General features: G+C 38.1%; 2 long non-coding RNA genes across 2 annotated transcripts; both read left to right on the top strand.

Annotated features, from left to right (window-relative positions):
• The first annotated feature begins 433 nt into the window (after positions 1 to 433).
• On the top strand, positions 434 to 1102 carry LOC124260237. Its single transcript, XR_006894032.1, has 3 exons — positions 434 to 592; positions 690 to 737; positions 1073 to 1102. It is a non-coding gene; the product is annotated as an uncharacterized LOC124260237 (long non-coding RNA).
• Positions 1103 to 1331: 229 nt separating this feature from the next.
• LOC124260240 lies at positions 1332 to 2551 on the top strand. The gene is made up of 4 exons (XR_006894033.1): positions 1332 to 1386; positions 1493 to 1519; positions 2105 to 2152; positions 2503 to 2551. It is a non-coding gene; the product is annotated as an uncharacterized LOC124260240 (long non-coding RNA).
• Positions 2552 to 16436: the final 13885 nt, after the last annotated feature.

Raw genomic sequence — 16436 nt, 5'->3', positions numbered from 1 at the left:
ATACTTTGGGGTGCCTACAAGGAACACCTGGCAGTTTCGGTGATGTCTCAGAGGTGTTATGATGCCGCGGTAAACATCATGACACAGTATCGACATAATCAACTCCCGAAACAGACAGCAAAGGCCGTCAACAGGGCGTTGTTTAAAGAAATACCTGGAACACGGGACGAGGAAGCCTTGTACCAGAAATTGATTGACTTCAGGGATGGAAGGACCGGAAAAGAGAACTTTAACCGGACTTTAAAAATAATGAAAAAGGGAAAGGTATGAATTAGTTTTAAATTACTGAAGTTTAGTGTATTAGCTGAGGAAATATATGCTCCACATATATTATGGATTTGGGATTACAAGATGACATGATACATTATGTTGCCTCCACACCAGGCATTATATATAGATCCACTGGGCAGACAGACAGAGACGCACACGAACACGCACAAACACACACACACAACTTGATGACCGAAAGGATTTTTCATTACAGTCACAAGACGAATTGACCTTGAAAAGGGAGAATGAAAAGTTAAAACAAGAACTGAAAAGGCAAGAGAAAAGGATTGCGTCCTTGGAAACAGAAATCCAGATACTGAAGGTAGGCAGAATATTATTCTCCGAAACTAATGTTCTTATCGCCATACTCGACATGTTCTTCATGCTGTTTTGATATGCAATGTTAAATATTATTTCAGGCTGGTGCTTCTCATGGCAATGACCAGCCACAAATGGAAACAAGTAACGTGAGTACTATGCACATCTGCACAGATTATCAGACTGCACAGTCATCTCATTATAGAACATTACACTCCTGTAATGATAGATAACACATACTTACAAAGTGCCTGGTCAAATGTAACAAATTTCTTATTACCGGGTACACCATTCTAGTTGACGTCAAGTTCGTACTCATACTCGACACTGGTTACTTTTAATGAAGGGCTTCTCAAAGACGCAACCAAGATTTCACGTTATTACTACCATACAGTTCACATACAAATATGAGTGGCATGGTATACGAAGATGTTTTAACATTTCTTGATGTGAAGATTATTTACATGAATATTTTTATCTGCAGATTTACGAGTTTCAATCCGAGGATTTTTTTCCCGTGGTATGTATAGCGACTTCCGTGTATAGTCGCGTACCGCCATTGTGTAACCTGCTACATATGTTAATGATCACGAAAGGAGTTGTCATGGCAAAGATATTGGCATTTTTCAACGTTTGATTGGCATTTGGAAGTTTAAGGTTATTGTAAAGATAACATATACTTAAAGTACTAAACCTTGTGCCATAGGTTCTTCGATGAGTAACGAAAGTCATCTGTACTTACAGGAGACTGATTTGGAAGCAGAACTCCGACATGAAGCAAGCGAGGGCGAGAATACGGTATGTGAGTCTTGTATTCCACACAAATGAGTACCCACCTATATTCCATAGCTAATGACTTCTGAATATTTTCTGAATAAAACTATTTCCATTCATTTCGTTACAGGCAACGGGGACACAACAGCACGAGCAGGTATTATGACACTCATTATACAGTATCCTCGGATAAAACAGGGGTCATAAGCTATAGCAAGCCATCAACCAATAAAGAATAGCGGATCTAATGTTGAGTATTTTCAGAAAGAAAATTATTTAATTCATTCTTAAGATGAAATCATTTGGATAACTACAGATCCTGGTCTTAAGGTTAATTTGACTTTCTAAATGGTACATATGTTATATTTGGGATTACATTTTCTTAGTAAAGTACAGATTCTAGTACTTTTTGGGTTGAGTCCCATCCGGGATTCGAACCGACACCCTCAGGGTCAGGCACCTAATCGCTGGCACACAAAGCCGTGCCAATTGACACTTATCAGAGGGGTACACAAAGTCCGCAGTCTAGACTACCAGCTGTCCGACTTCCATTTTTGTGGACGCCGCAGTGGCTGAGCGGTCTAGGCGTCTGACTAGGCGGTGTGCTGGCGATGAGGTGCCTGACTCTGAGTGTGCGGGTTCGAGTAATCCCAAATATAACATGTTACATTTGACCAATTTCTGAAAATGGCATTGTGTATTTCATTTCTAAATAGCATTGTGTAATTTTCGTTGCGTTAAGGTTCAACGCTTTATCGAACAACACCGAAGGAAGGAAGAAACAAATGCTGTGAGTCTTTGCTTCTCTGTACATGTTGTCACTCCCACAACATCATGCCCGCTCATTTTGAGCTACTAAAGAGCGATTGATCTGTATCATAAATTATAATTATGTAATGTGTGAGACAGATTGCTTAATTTTAAATCTGGTGCTATGACATTTTCACTATTAGTGGATGATATTGTAATGAACAAGCCAACTGTGTAATGGGTGCATACTCGGCTTAAACACAACATCATGCAGAGCGTTTTAATTATCAAACGGCGTAAACAGTAATCCAAAAGGCATTATCATCAGAGGAATGCCATATGAATATAAACTCTACCTGCGCTCATTATTTGTATTTGATTACGTTTCAGACGACTGGAAAATTGATGGAGGGCAAAGATGAAGACACGGGAATGTGGTAAGAATCTCCCAGCTATATATCTGTTACCACAGTTACCCTATAATTTACGCATGGCTTCTTCTGGTCGGTGCATTTAAAAAATAATTGCTGAGACGATATGTAAGATACTAAGTAATACCAGTACACGTGACATGGGCTTCTGTTCGATGTCTTCTCATTATGTTGCATTATATTATCAGGTTCAAGGTCAAAATTATACAGGAAGGAAATTCTCGTGTGAAGGTCCATTGGATGAACTATTCAAAACACTATGATTCGTGGATAGAGACGAGCCTCATCAGACCCATCAAGCCAAAGGTTAGTATGATATCAAGGAATATATTTTTCAAGATGATTCTCAAATGTGACATGTAGTACCAGCCATGACTGACCCGACAAGACTTCTAGTCTTTTAGATGCAGTTTTAACACAGTTCCAGTGAATTGAGATTTTTCACCAAGAGAAGTGATGTTTATATATAGTTATGTTATGTAGTTATGCAGTTGATGAAAAGCTGTAAGTAAACAAAATGGATTATGTTCAATTTGATGTCATACGCTTGTTGAAAAAAGCACTTGTATTAAACATTTCCTTTTCCCATTAGACAGATTTTTGTCCCACTCGTATTGCTAGCCACAGAAAAAGATAATTCACAAATCTGCGCTTCAGTTTGCAGAAGGGGACATGGTCAGCGCCCGCTACAACGTAACGTATAGGACAATGTATCCAGCAACAGTTGTAGCCGTTGATGGGGGTACGTCTATTATATCATTAGGTTTACTTAATGTATTAACATATCTTTCTACTGTTAGATTTGTCGACATTGTAAATAATATTGTGCATCGTACATAGTCCAGTAACGTACATCTCTTCCATTGGTTATACTTTTACTCTGTTATATTGAACAACGAGGATGTGACGTCATTTGCTTGATAACGGTGTTAGTAGCTACACCGAAACGTCGCTCATAAAAGAAGTTGTATATCCATAACTCTCCTCGTTGATCATCACACCAACTTCTAAATGCCATTCAAACAAGCTCTGTCATATTGTTTCAGACAAGGTGTTTCTTCGTTATGAAGATGGACTGGAAAAGAAAATTCACCAAAGATATGTAGAAAAAAGAAACTAATGTGGGATCGCAGTGTATACAGTATATGGTCTATATGTATTGAAACATAGATATCTATTCTGCATTTTATCTCATTTTCTATTTGGAACCTTTTTATCATGTGTCAAATATGAACATTTTTACCTTGATATACACGTAGGGTTCCCTTAAAAACGTGAATTATAATGTATATGTATGTATGTATGAATGTGTGTGTGTGTGTGTGTGTGTGTGCATCACAAATTCGAGTATGCCAAATGCCCATAAACACATTTTGTATTTGCAAGTATATACATTCATGAATAAATCATTTTAACCCTCAAAAACGTTTTTTACTTGACGCTATTTGCTTAGACAAGTGGATGCATCTTAAAGCAAAAGAAACTTCGCTATATGCAAAATTACATAGTGAGATGGATGTTGGTGGATAATGGTGCTGACCGCATGTCACTGTAACACCACAAACTGATAGTTTCTATCTTTGGATATGATTGTTTTAATGAAGTGAGGACTATTATTTGCGTGCGTGAGAGCGTTTGTGGGTGCATGTGGGTGCATAACGAATAGTTACATGCAGAATATGCTAACATTTCTTCTGGCTGGGCGAAATGTTTTCTCTATCGCCCTAAATTAGCCGAAGTAAGCAACAATGAGCTAAAATATGTGTCATGATACTCATTTACAACCTTTAAACTTGAAAACAACCATGATTTTGAGCAAAAATAGAAAATCTCGCTCTAAATTCGCCGACTTTAATATCGGTCTAAATTAGTCGAATTAAGTCACAATGAGTTAAATTTTGTGTGGTGATACTTCTAAACATGCTTTCATTCATTTACAACCTTCAAACTTGAAAAAAGCATGATTTTGAGCAAAAGTAGAAAATCTCGCCCATGGGCCAAATGTTTTCTCGCCCATGGGCGAGATATTTTAATATCGGTCTAAATTAGCCGAATTAAGTCACAATCAGTTAAATTTTGTGTGGTGATACTTCTAAACATGCTTTCATTCATTTACAACCTTCAAACTTGAAAAAAGCATGATTTTGAGCAAAAGTAGGAAATCTCGCCCATGGGCCAATGTTTTTCTCGCCCATGGGCGAGATATTTTAATATCGGTCTAAATTAGCCGAATTAAGTCACAATGAGTTAAATTTTGTGTGGTGATACTTATGAACGTGCTTTCATTCATTTACAACCTTTAAACTTGAAAAAAGCATGATTTTGAGCAAAAGTAGAAAATCTCGCCCATGGGCCAAATGTTTTCTCGCCCATGGGCAAGATATTTTGATATCGGTCTAAATTAGTCGAATTAAGTCACAATCAGTTAAATTTTGTGTGGTGATACTTATAAACGTGCTTTCATTCATTTTCAACCTTCAAACTTGAAAAAAGCATGATTTTGAGCAAAAGTAGGAAATCTCGCCCATGGGCCAATGTTTTCTCGCCCATGGGCGAGATCTTTTAATATCGGTCTAAAGTAGCCGAATTAAGTCACAATGAGTTAAATTTTGTGTGGCGATACTTATAAACGTGCTTTCATTCATTTACAACCTTTAAACTTGAAAAAAGCATGATTTTGAGCAAAAGTAGAAAATCTCGCCCATGGGCCAAATGTTTTCTCGCCCATGGGCAAGATATTTTGATATCGGTCTAAATTAGTCGAATTAAGTCACAATCAGTTAAATTTTGTGTGGTGATACTTATAAACATGCTTTCATTCATTTACAACCTTTAAACTTGAAAAAAGCATGATTTTGAGCAAAAGTAGAAAATCTCGCCCATGGGCCAAACTTTCTTTCGCCCATGGGCGAGATCTTTTAATATCGGTCTAAATTAGTCGAATTAAGTCACAATCAGTTAAATTTTGTGTGGTGATACTTATAAACGTGCTTTCATTCATTTTCAACCTTCAAACTTGAAAAAAGCATGATTTTGAGCAAAAGTAGAAAATCTCGCCCATGGGCCAAATGTTTTCTCGCCCATGGGCGAGATCTTTTAATATCGGTCTAAATTAGTCGAATTAAGTCACAATGAGTTAAATTTTGTGTGGTGATACTTATAAACATGCTTTCATTCATTTACAACCTTCAAACTTGAAAAAAACCCATGATTTTGAGCAAACATAGAAAATCTCGCCCATGGGCCAAACTTTCTTTCGCCCATGGGCGAGAAATTTAATATCGGTCTAAATTAGCCGAATTAAGTCACAATGAGTTAAATTTTGTGTGGTGATACTTCTAAACATAATTTCATTCATTTACAACCTTCAAACTTGAAAAAAAAATGATTTTGAGCAAACATAGAAAATCTCGCCCATGGGCCAAACTTTCTTTCGCCCATGGGCGAGATATTTAAATATCGGTCTAAATTAGCCGAATTAAGTCACAATGAGTTAATGTTTGTGTGGTGATACTTCTAAACATGCTTTCATTCATTTTCAACCTCCAAAACATGAAGTCTGAGCGAAATTAAACATTCTCGCCCATGGGCCGGCCCATGGGTTGACTGTTCGCCCATGGGCCGGCCCATGGGCGAGGTAGTTTAAATTTTGAGTTTTCGAAAAATTTTTTTTTCATTTTTTCATCCTTAGCATATATTCATGACAACTGCATATTTAATTTGGTCAGATCCTTTGTCAGAAAGCGGCCACAGGGCGGAGAGTTTCTGGACTTTTGTGAGTCCAGAATTAAATTGTGACGTGTTATCTGTATAATACCAGAATAACGTAAATTAACTCCCACGCTTTGTAGACAAGAGAGCGCTGGCATCACAGCTGCCATTTCACCCCATCACTTTCGAAAAGTGCAGACTTCAATGTTTCAGCACCAATGGCTACGCCAGCGGAGAAAGCAATGGCGGCAGGGATCACTATTGACCTCGTCATGTTTGAAGGATTTGTGCAGTCTGCGATGATAGTGGACAACTTGAAAAAATTAAAGAATCTTCCCATCCGTGACGATGACATATTTCTCTGCACCTACCCAAAGTCAGGTAAACACCTGTAATGAGTATTGTCATTGATGTTTTCCCTCAGTTTGGCGCTCAACCGCAAGAATGTAGATACCCACGCTCTAAGTTTTCAAATGGATGCAATACTCGGGAACATGACTACATATGTCTCCAGCCAAAAGCTACATGCAGACGTTGGGACAAGTTGTGCACGTGTTCGCTCGTCGCAGAGAAGTCCCCGAGTTTTATTCCCGTACATGTGTAAAATGTAATTCCACTCTGTGGTGCTCAATATGTGACATTTGGGGACTATCGCTACTGTCGCCTAATAGTCCAGTTCAATAAGGGTTGTTATCTCCCTTGAAAATTACATCCCCTTTGTAGCTCGTTTGTTCGCTGACACAACGAAAAGGTAGGTCGCCCTACTTCCGGAGAGCAAAAATGGAGGACGGTCATCCCGTTACCAATGACGCGGATGGAGTGAAAGAAAAGACTTCAAAATCTGCGTATCGACACTACTGTTGTGTTTGTAGTAATTATCGTGGGAAGATCGTGAATGGAAAAAGTGTCACTCTTCACCGCTTTCCAGCAAAGAAGACCTTACAAAAGGCTTGGTTACGGCGAATACGAATTGTCAGTAAACATTTTCAGTTCAGTGAAAAGATTGACAGATTGGGTTCATCGCATTTCAGTAATGGCAAATACATTCCTGGTAAAAGTTTACCCACACTAATTATCCCGAAAGACGGATTTCCTAAGATCTTTGAAAGCGACAAGGTGAGAACAAAAATATTTTGTAATACTCTTCTTCCACAAACATTGGGCCCCAACATTACATATCTATAGATCTATTAGACTAAATACAATCAAAATATTTTAGGAAATCTCTAAACAAACTAAATAATGTAAAGAAGCTCTCTTCACTTTCCTAAAGCTGAAACCATCCAGGCATGCCAGATTGAATAGACTTTGCATTGGCTTGTTTGTGTATTTCTGATCTATGATCTGTATGACAAGCCACTCTTTGTAAATGCTGCTTCATTTTCAACCTGTGTTCAAGCAAGGATAATCTATGTCTTCTATTCTCCCTGTTTCAAGTTATAAAATTATTGGTTTTATTCAGCATACATTACTTACTGTGTGATTCATTCAAAAGTTTTACTGTTTGTATGAAGCATATCTAAACTAAACTAATCTTTTCTACAGGCTTCAACTATGCTTCATGATTATAGTGGACCAATGGATACGCCAGATATTAGCACATGTGTCAATAAATGTGAGCAAACATATGAGTCATTCACAGGAAAAGTTCATTCAAGTGTGCAGACTGACAATAGTAATACACAGTCATCAGTTCATCTGTTTCCTGTCAGACGAGACAATCAATGCAACACAGACATTTAGAACTGTAGGAATTCAAGTATGTAGACCTGACATAGCATTTGAGGACACATCACATGTACATTCTGATGATAAGTGTATGTTCTACACAGGAATCCCTAACCGAAAAACATTTGAGGAACTTTTTGATGAAATGAATGATGCAGAAGAATATACACACAGGGCTGATAGTGGGGAGAACAGTGGAAGACCTCGGATGTTGAGGATTATTGATGAATTGTTTTTAGTTTTCATGCGTCTTCGATTAGGTCTACTTACTGAGGACTTGGCCGATAGATTTACGGTTTCCAAATCAACCTGCAGTAATATTACTAATTACTGGATTTCATATTTTCTAATTTGCAACCACCACTTGTTAATGATGAACAAGATTAACTAATGTGTTGTTTATCATGTTTATTCAGTGTCTATAAGACACACCTGGAAAATAATCAGTTATCTTATCACAGAACTATGACAAATTGCCTTTTGCACATTGATAACTCTTTGTGATATGTAAATTGAAATTTCTGCTTGAGGCGAGCACAGTCATTAATTTTTTAAATAAAAGATGTTATTCATCACTTATGTTGATCTACAGGACCATAGTTGTATACTACTACTCATGGTTTTAGTCTTTTATTCCTTGTATGAAGTTCAATTTTACTGGGATTTTTGGAACTTATAATATGATTGATGATGCCGTTTCCTGCAGCATGAAGACCAATATCTTTGGTAGGCCTGATGATGTAGATGGCAAGCACTTCAATTAATCTGCTAAAAGATTCCAAAATAATCTCAGGATATATACTGCAGGATATACAGGATATATACTGCAGATGTATGAGTGTATTGCAATGGTATTGTGGATAGCAGCTGTCCATATTGAGATGTGTACAAATGTACGAGTATGTTGTCAACATGATCAAATAGATATGACAAAATGATACGGTGAAGTTGGATATTTATTTATCAGTTTTCCTTTTTCATGTTTCTAAACATGTCCCTACTGATGTCATTGTTTACAAATGAAACATGAAAGTGCTACACAGTACTCAAAAGGGTGATACAAATGTATAATTAATATACCGTTAATACCAATAAATACAGGTTTTCTGTACTTTGTGATTTATTCACTCTGTTCAAGCTATATCTCATGACGCCTGTAAGAAACCAAGTAAAGACATGACCGATTATGTTCTTGATGCCCTGACTGTATCATGCTCTGGGTACAGGGTTTTGCCACGCTTCACTCTATCACTGTGTAGTTCTGGAACAACTTCATATATAAAGAACTTAGTAAGTTTGTTGAGCATATCACTCCAGAGAACATGGTCAAACACAATCCTTTCCACTGAATATCCCATTAATGTCCACTCAAAAAATCACACCATTTTCTTTGGGAAGTTGCCATCTGTCCCTGAATTTGGAAATAATAATTTCTGTTTTTTCTTAAGTTTCACTTCTTTGTCAATTACCTCACAAAAAATGTTTTCTTTTGTGCAGCTTCAAATGGAGTGATACATCTTGATGCATAGGGACACTTCATTTCCAAGACACCATCATGGTTGTTGCAGTGGGGGCAATGTAGTAGCGCATCGGGGCTGCTTCCTAGATGTGGCATGTCCGGGTTGACCAACAATCCACAGTTTTCAACCTTCATGTTCGGATGTGTTTTTTTAATTATCCTCCTGTAAACACGCCGAGCAGCTGGTTCATGTCTTCGTCCCCAGCAAACACTGTCGTTTTCAAACTCATCATAAGTGAGGATAGTTTTAAGCAGACAGTCAGGAGGTGTTGTGTCTTTCCTCTTGTACACAGAACCAAAATTGGAACTGGTTATCCTGCCATGCCTTGATGTTACCCAATGTTCATTTCCATATTGATCTTTGGTTTGCTCCTGAATAACTCTGCTTCATTCTACCATGACTTCAGTAAACACTGGATTGTGATTGGTTAATTAAAGTCATTCAGAGGTATATAATCACGTTATACAGGTCTCTGTTTTCCGTGCACAAATCATACATGGTTTACGGTAATGCACTATTTTTTGTCTGCCCACCAACATGGCGGACACCAAAACAACCTACCGATGCATCGATAAATTACGGCGATTTTACTGTCGGAAATTACACATATGTCTTTAAAGATGGATTTAGCGATGACGGGCTCGACTCACTACTTGCGTAAATCACAGCAATAGGTGTTTATACATACAAAAGTACTTCGAAAGGATGGAAACAAATATTCAGTCGAACAAGAACAAAACATCGTCTGCTTTCCGAATAAAAATTCAGCAAAAACAAATATGTTTACGTTGATTCTATGTTATGTCAGAATAGATCCAGCAATAGACTGCTACATAATTTCCGTGTTAAATTTATTATCAGCTTTCGTCAACGATATCGCCACTGATCTTGATCCGGTAACGGAGGATGCATTAACATCGAACGCCGAAGAAATTTTAATGCCTTCCGTCCACATAAATAAACAGTTGGGTTATCAATTCAAACCAAATGATATTTTGAAATTTGTACTGTTTCAAATTTAGCGGTAGTAAAACACAATTACAGCATCTGCAAACCGTTCTGTTTAGCCCAACATATTTTTTTTCTAAAAGTATAATATCGTTGAAAAAGTTATTTAGCTTAGTCATGATCCCTCTTATCCATTACACTGCTTGATCTAAAGTAGTCTATTAAAGTATAATTAATTACCTTACCGTGTTTATGCCAGAGGTACACCCTCATGTCCTGATCCATCCTTTCGGAAATATCACCACAAATCTGGCTCTTTGTCAACAGACTCGCGAACATGCCAGCGAATCCGATTCAATTTGAATTCACTACACTTTGAAGCCACTAGGTCACAAAGCACTTTCCAAAATGTAGAAAATAATATCCGTAGAATCGAATTTGAGCACAAAGTACACACATGAGTGTAAGAGTCACCACAGCTGTCGCACGCAGACGTAGAGGTGCGTGAAATCGTCAAGTTGACAGGGCGCAAAATTCAACAGTATCTAAATTCGGTACAACACGGACTTCTCGTTACAGCAAAAGCGCCTCTACTCTTAAATTTTGTACCAGTACCAGTAATTAGATATCAAAGACTATCTCAGTCATACAATTAGGTTAACCTTGCGCAAACTGTCAGAGGCTCTCCTGTCGCATCTTTCCAAATTTGCACGTAAATGTAAACAATGACTTCCGAGAAAAAGGTCAAGGCCATGAGGTTGCTGCCATTATTCTGGTGGGGTAAGGGTCTACGGTGGAATTTTCAAATGTGAACCAAGCTTTTTAAACTTATTTGAAATATGTTTTCCAACTTATCAGTTAATGATTGGTGATTGATGCATTGAAAAAACAAAACGTGATTTGTTATTACTGAATCTGGAGTTTGTTAGTCATTGACGGTTTGCCACCAATCACCCCGTTTCGGGCGCGATGCCACTTGAGATTGGAATGCGAGGCCGCTTCACGTATTGACTCGTAACCAAAGAAAGAGCTCCACCTGAAATTGTTCATAAAATTGTCATAGAATGGAGATAAACCTACTGTGTGAGAAATCAGAGGTATAATAGTTTCGAAATTGTTCATAATAGCCTAAATTGTTCATCTTTTCAATGAAAATTAGAGCTATTATAATTTCGTTATATACCTCTGATTTTCCCACACAGTAGGTTTATCTCCTAAATATACTGTCAGAATTTTGACAAGCCAGTTACCAAAACACGATAATGTTTTCATACACCCTTGTAAGTATCACAGGGGCTTGTAACGCTAAAAACTGCCATCAAAGTATGCACTGTCACTAACGGAGTCTTAGCACTATCCTTTTATAGTGTTGTTTACCCCGTTACTGACAGTACATACTTTGATGGCAGTTTTTAACGTTACAAACCCCTGTGGTAAGTATACCTTAGTCGCGTTTGTTTTTAATACAAACATCATGGTCATCATATCTGAATGATCACTTTAGTTTTAGCCCCATATGAAGGTGATAATAATAAACCTGGTAATGTTTGAACATAAGGTAATATTTTTAATTATTTTAAACTGATTTAGTAGCAACAATTGTTGTAACAAGCAGTGTTCACGAATGGTGTTTCAAGGTAAAAGGATGTTGGGTTCTGTAAGTTTCAGATGTCTATCTGACCCACTGAAAATTCACGGGACCCACAGAAGAAAAAAATAAGCACACATTTCAGATTTAACATATCTTGTAATTTGCATTGAAATTATTAACGAGCGTAAAACTTATAAACAGCAAACAAGTGTCACATGACACATAACAACTTCAGTCAAAGTCATTGTGAAATATACAGTCAGACACTGGGGCCGGCGGGTTGTAGACCTCCATCAGACCGTCGGCGAATCTGAGGGATTTGTCTGAGGGTCTGACGCTATTCCTGAACACTGAACAAGTTGTAGTAATATTAATGCCTTACCCAGCACTGCATGTACATCCAGCTGAGTGGACTTGACCAGACTCCTTTGCCATACACACCCACACGTCATAGTCAGGTTTCTTGGTTTGACTTGCAGCACCCGGAATCGATGGAATCACTCTGCACTTGACATAAGAATGGGAACAATCGGTGTCTATATCACTATATGCGATGCTGTGTACTTGACGGTCTTCAGAAAACACTGTAGCTTTCAAATGTCGCTTTGCTTTCGTTTTGTTGGAATCAAAAGTTCTATTGCTGCTCAAAACCAAATAGTTATATAAACTGGACAGTCGTACCATTGGAATGTTCTCAACACTTGCATCCCATTTATGTATGTTCGATGGTTCGGGTAGTATTTCGCCAAGTGGGTTAGTAACCCGGGTCACCTTGCGTTCTTGATGCTCTCTGATGTCATCTTCCTGAATCAGGTTGAGCGGCCGAAAACCAAGTTTCCCAATCCCGCTCGCTCGAATAAGAATGTTTGCCTTAGTCCCCGATACTTGGGCGCCTCGTTCTCGCAAGTACTCCTTAAGGTCGCGCACACGAAGTCTATCTGGGTCAACTGTAACGCTTTGCGCCATTTTGACAAAAATATTTTGCTCTCCGGAAGATCGTTGCATTGTGGGAAAAACAAAGGACGACAATCCGGAAAGGGAGATAACAGCCCTTATTGAACAGCGCTATATCAGCCTCGAACACGTTTACTAATGCAGCTCACTTCATTCCGGTTAAGCATGCATATTCACTCAATATATAATTTGTAATATACATGAGGAATAGTTTAGAGGAATAAGCACAGCCCATTGTAAGTGGACCTGCATAAACTATTATGCCTGTTGCAGTTCCGTTCCAGTTTGATAAAGAGAACCTCAGACTATACAAAACACCTGTCAATGAAACATCCAACTGACTTTAATAACCTTGGGCAACAACAACAACAACAACAACAATAAAGCAGACCCAACACCACGGATACATGAACAAAAGTAATGTTCAGATATTTTCACTCCGTTAAAATGACTTCATCTCAGTTCTTTTGTTTTTTTATCTATTGTAAATGTCATTTATTTATCAACGAACAGGTCAAATCGCTGACACGAACATTTCTATTAGACGTACATAATGAGGCTTATAGACGTAAACAAACTATTAATTTTCCTGTGGCCTTTTATTTTAATGATGCCTACTCAAGGTACTCACTGGACATGGGAGATCCTCAACATGATCGTGGCAGGAAAGGCCGAGTACGCGAAACATTGGCAGAACTCAGCCTGGCTGGAATACAGAACCCAGGAAGAACTGGAGACACTGGCATCACCAAGAATATTCCACACCCATCTGCGTCCATGGTACACAATATAACGTTACATATCGGTGAATTCTATAACCAATGTCTTTTTTTAGAACGACAGTTGTTTAAATAAATTGAATGAATGTATAAACCTTGAAAAATAGGAACCCCCAGAAAAGGTTTCAGTGAAAAGCAGAAAACGGAAAGTCCTGACAAATGAGTTGATATTTTTGGCCTGAAACCGTACAACAGTACTTCTGTCATCACGGTAAAAAAAATATTCAATCACATCATCACAATGGAACACCAGTTTTGTAGTTATCTTCATTTTAATAATCACAACTCAAAATTGAAGGGAAATCCCATACTTATTTATTTCAGTGTATATTGCAAGTTGTTCAGTCTTTTGTGTTCAGACCCGTGAAGATCAGGGTTAGAATTGATCTTCAGTATTCCAAGCTTGTCGTAAAAGATGACAAACGGGATCGGTTGGTCAGGCTCGCTGACATGGTTCACACATGCTATCGGTTCCCAATTGCGTAGATCGATGTTCATGCTGTTGATCACTGGATTGCCTTGTCCAGACTCGATTATTTACAGACCGCCGCCATACTGCTGGAATATTGCCGAGTGCTGCGTAAAACTAACATCACTCACTCACTCACTTTTGTGTTCATATCATACATCTTATGTTGATGCATGTTGTATAATATGTTGTCGGGTTTCCGGATTCTGTTGATTCTGAGAGTATCCTAAGTATGCACACATTGACTGCAGCCAACTACCAGATGCAGTATGGGACAAAAGTTGTAAAGTGGTGTACGTCAGGAGGAATCCTAAGGACTGCGTGGTGTCGTCCTTCTGTCAGTTCACCAAACAGATCTGGAAGGAGAACTGCTCAGAGAAACAAATCTACACCGGTTCCTGGAACGACTATATAGACCTTTATCTTGACGGATATTGTACGTATTTGTTCATTCATTAGGAAATAATGCCACGAAAAATGATAATTAAAAAGCTCATTTCGTAGCACATGCTTTCTTTTTGGGTGGACAGTTGAATGACTATTGTTGGTCCTCCACCGACCGATAAATCAATTTGAGTATACAGTCTATCACATATAATAGTGAGAACATTGTTTCCGTTTTTATGACTGAAGACAAAACGTTTACATACATTACCATCAACAACACGACAGTAAAGCAGTGGCATCTATCCTACATCTGGTATACGTTTGTTTTCTTCTGTATTTATTCAAGTACCTGGTGGACCGTATTTCGATCACACGATTGAGTGGGCCAACCTTTCTGAAGCACATGAAGAAATTGAAATTTGCAGACTGCAGTATGAAGACATGAAAAAGGTATTTCCCACTTCATGTCCACTGAGAAATGAATCTTCTTGCTCGTCCTTAACGTATCCGCTTGAATTGATTTTGTAAAAGAAATGTGATTAGTTGGATGGAGTTTACTAAACAGACATAGATGTATTTCATTCAGTCCCGAGTGAACGTATGATTCCAAGTAAATACAAATGGTCTTCAAAGGGGTTCTTTTCTTGATAATGAGATACATTAACCACCTCTGTTACTAATATTGCACTAAATCCTGAACTAAACAGAGAACTGCACCACTTACAAATAGTACTAGTGATCACATTCTAAAGATTTAAGGAAGTAACCCAGCTAATAGAATACTTAATACCGGTAGTGTTTATACCTCCTGCAACACAGCTTAATCATCAAATTACATTTATAAACAACAAGCGATATTAACACATGTTCCCAAGTAAAGGCAAACACACAGAATATAAATTATTATGTTATGAGTGCACAGTTCTGGATAGATAAAATCATCATGAAATCGTTTTCTTTGTAGAACTGCGTTCAGGAAATACGAAAAATGGCAGATTACTTGGGTCGACCACTGTCGGATAAAACATACCAGGACATATCCGAAGCATGCTCTTTTAAGAATCTCAAGCACGCTAGCGAGAAACTCAAAGACCAGACCTACCACTTTCAGTGGCAACATGGTTCAAGTGGATACTTTAGGAAAGGTAATTGGATAACTCAAACTAATAGCTGAGCAATAAGGCAAAATATCTGGCCATGATAAGTGTGTACCTGTCTCAGATATTCCCTTATGTGAAGACACAACCCCCAATTATCAAGTCAAGAATACTTACATTACGTCAACTGAAGGAAATACATTTCTGATAATTACGCATATGATGTTTTACAGGTATTACTGGTGACTGGAAGACCTGGTTCACGGTGGCCCAGAGCGAGAAGTTCGATAAGATATATGAGAAAAGGTTAAAAGAAACATTTCCATACTGACATTAGTTGTAAACAAATCACATAATACAGCATTTGAGCATGAGATGTAATGAGCTTAAAGAATACAATGCTTAGTTATACCAATAATTTCAATTATCATCAGGAAATGGAACTGCTGAAAAATTGCTCAGCTCAAAGCTGATTATTAGAAAGACATAATTCCTCCTGTTTCATCACACATTCTTATTGATATCCAAAGAAGAGGATCAGCCAGGATGCATGAGCATCGATCTACGCAACTGGGATACGATGATATGTGTCCAAGAGAATGACCACCGATCCCGTTAGTCGCCTCTCACGCCACACAAGCCTATAACATGCTTTACCACCTACACGAAATCGGCAAAAACACGTGGGCTTCATCAATAAAGAACTTAC

Source organism: Haliotis rubra, unplaced genomic scaffold (genome assembly GCF_003918875.1).
Source record: "Haliotis rubra isolate DU_JTF1 unplaced genomic scaffold, ASM391887v1 Scf756, whole genome shotgun sequence".
Taxonomy (NCBI): domain Eukaryota; kingdom Metazoa; phylum Mollusca; class Gastropoda; order Lepetellida; family Haliotidae; genus Haliotis; species Haliotis rubra.
This window is presented reverse-complemented; position numbering and strand designations above follow the sequence as displayed.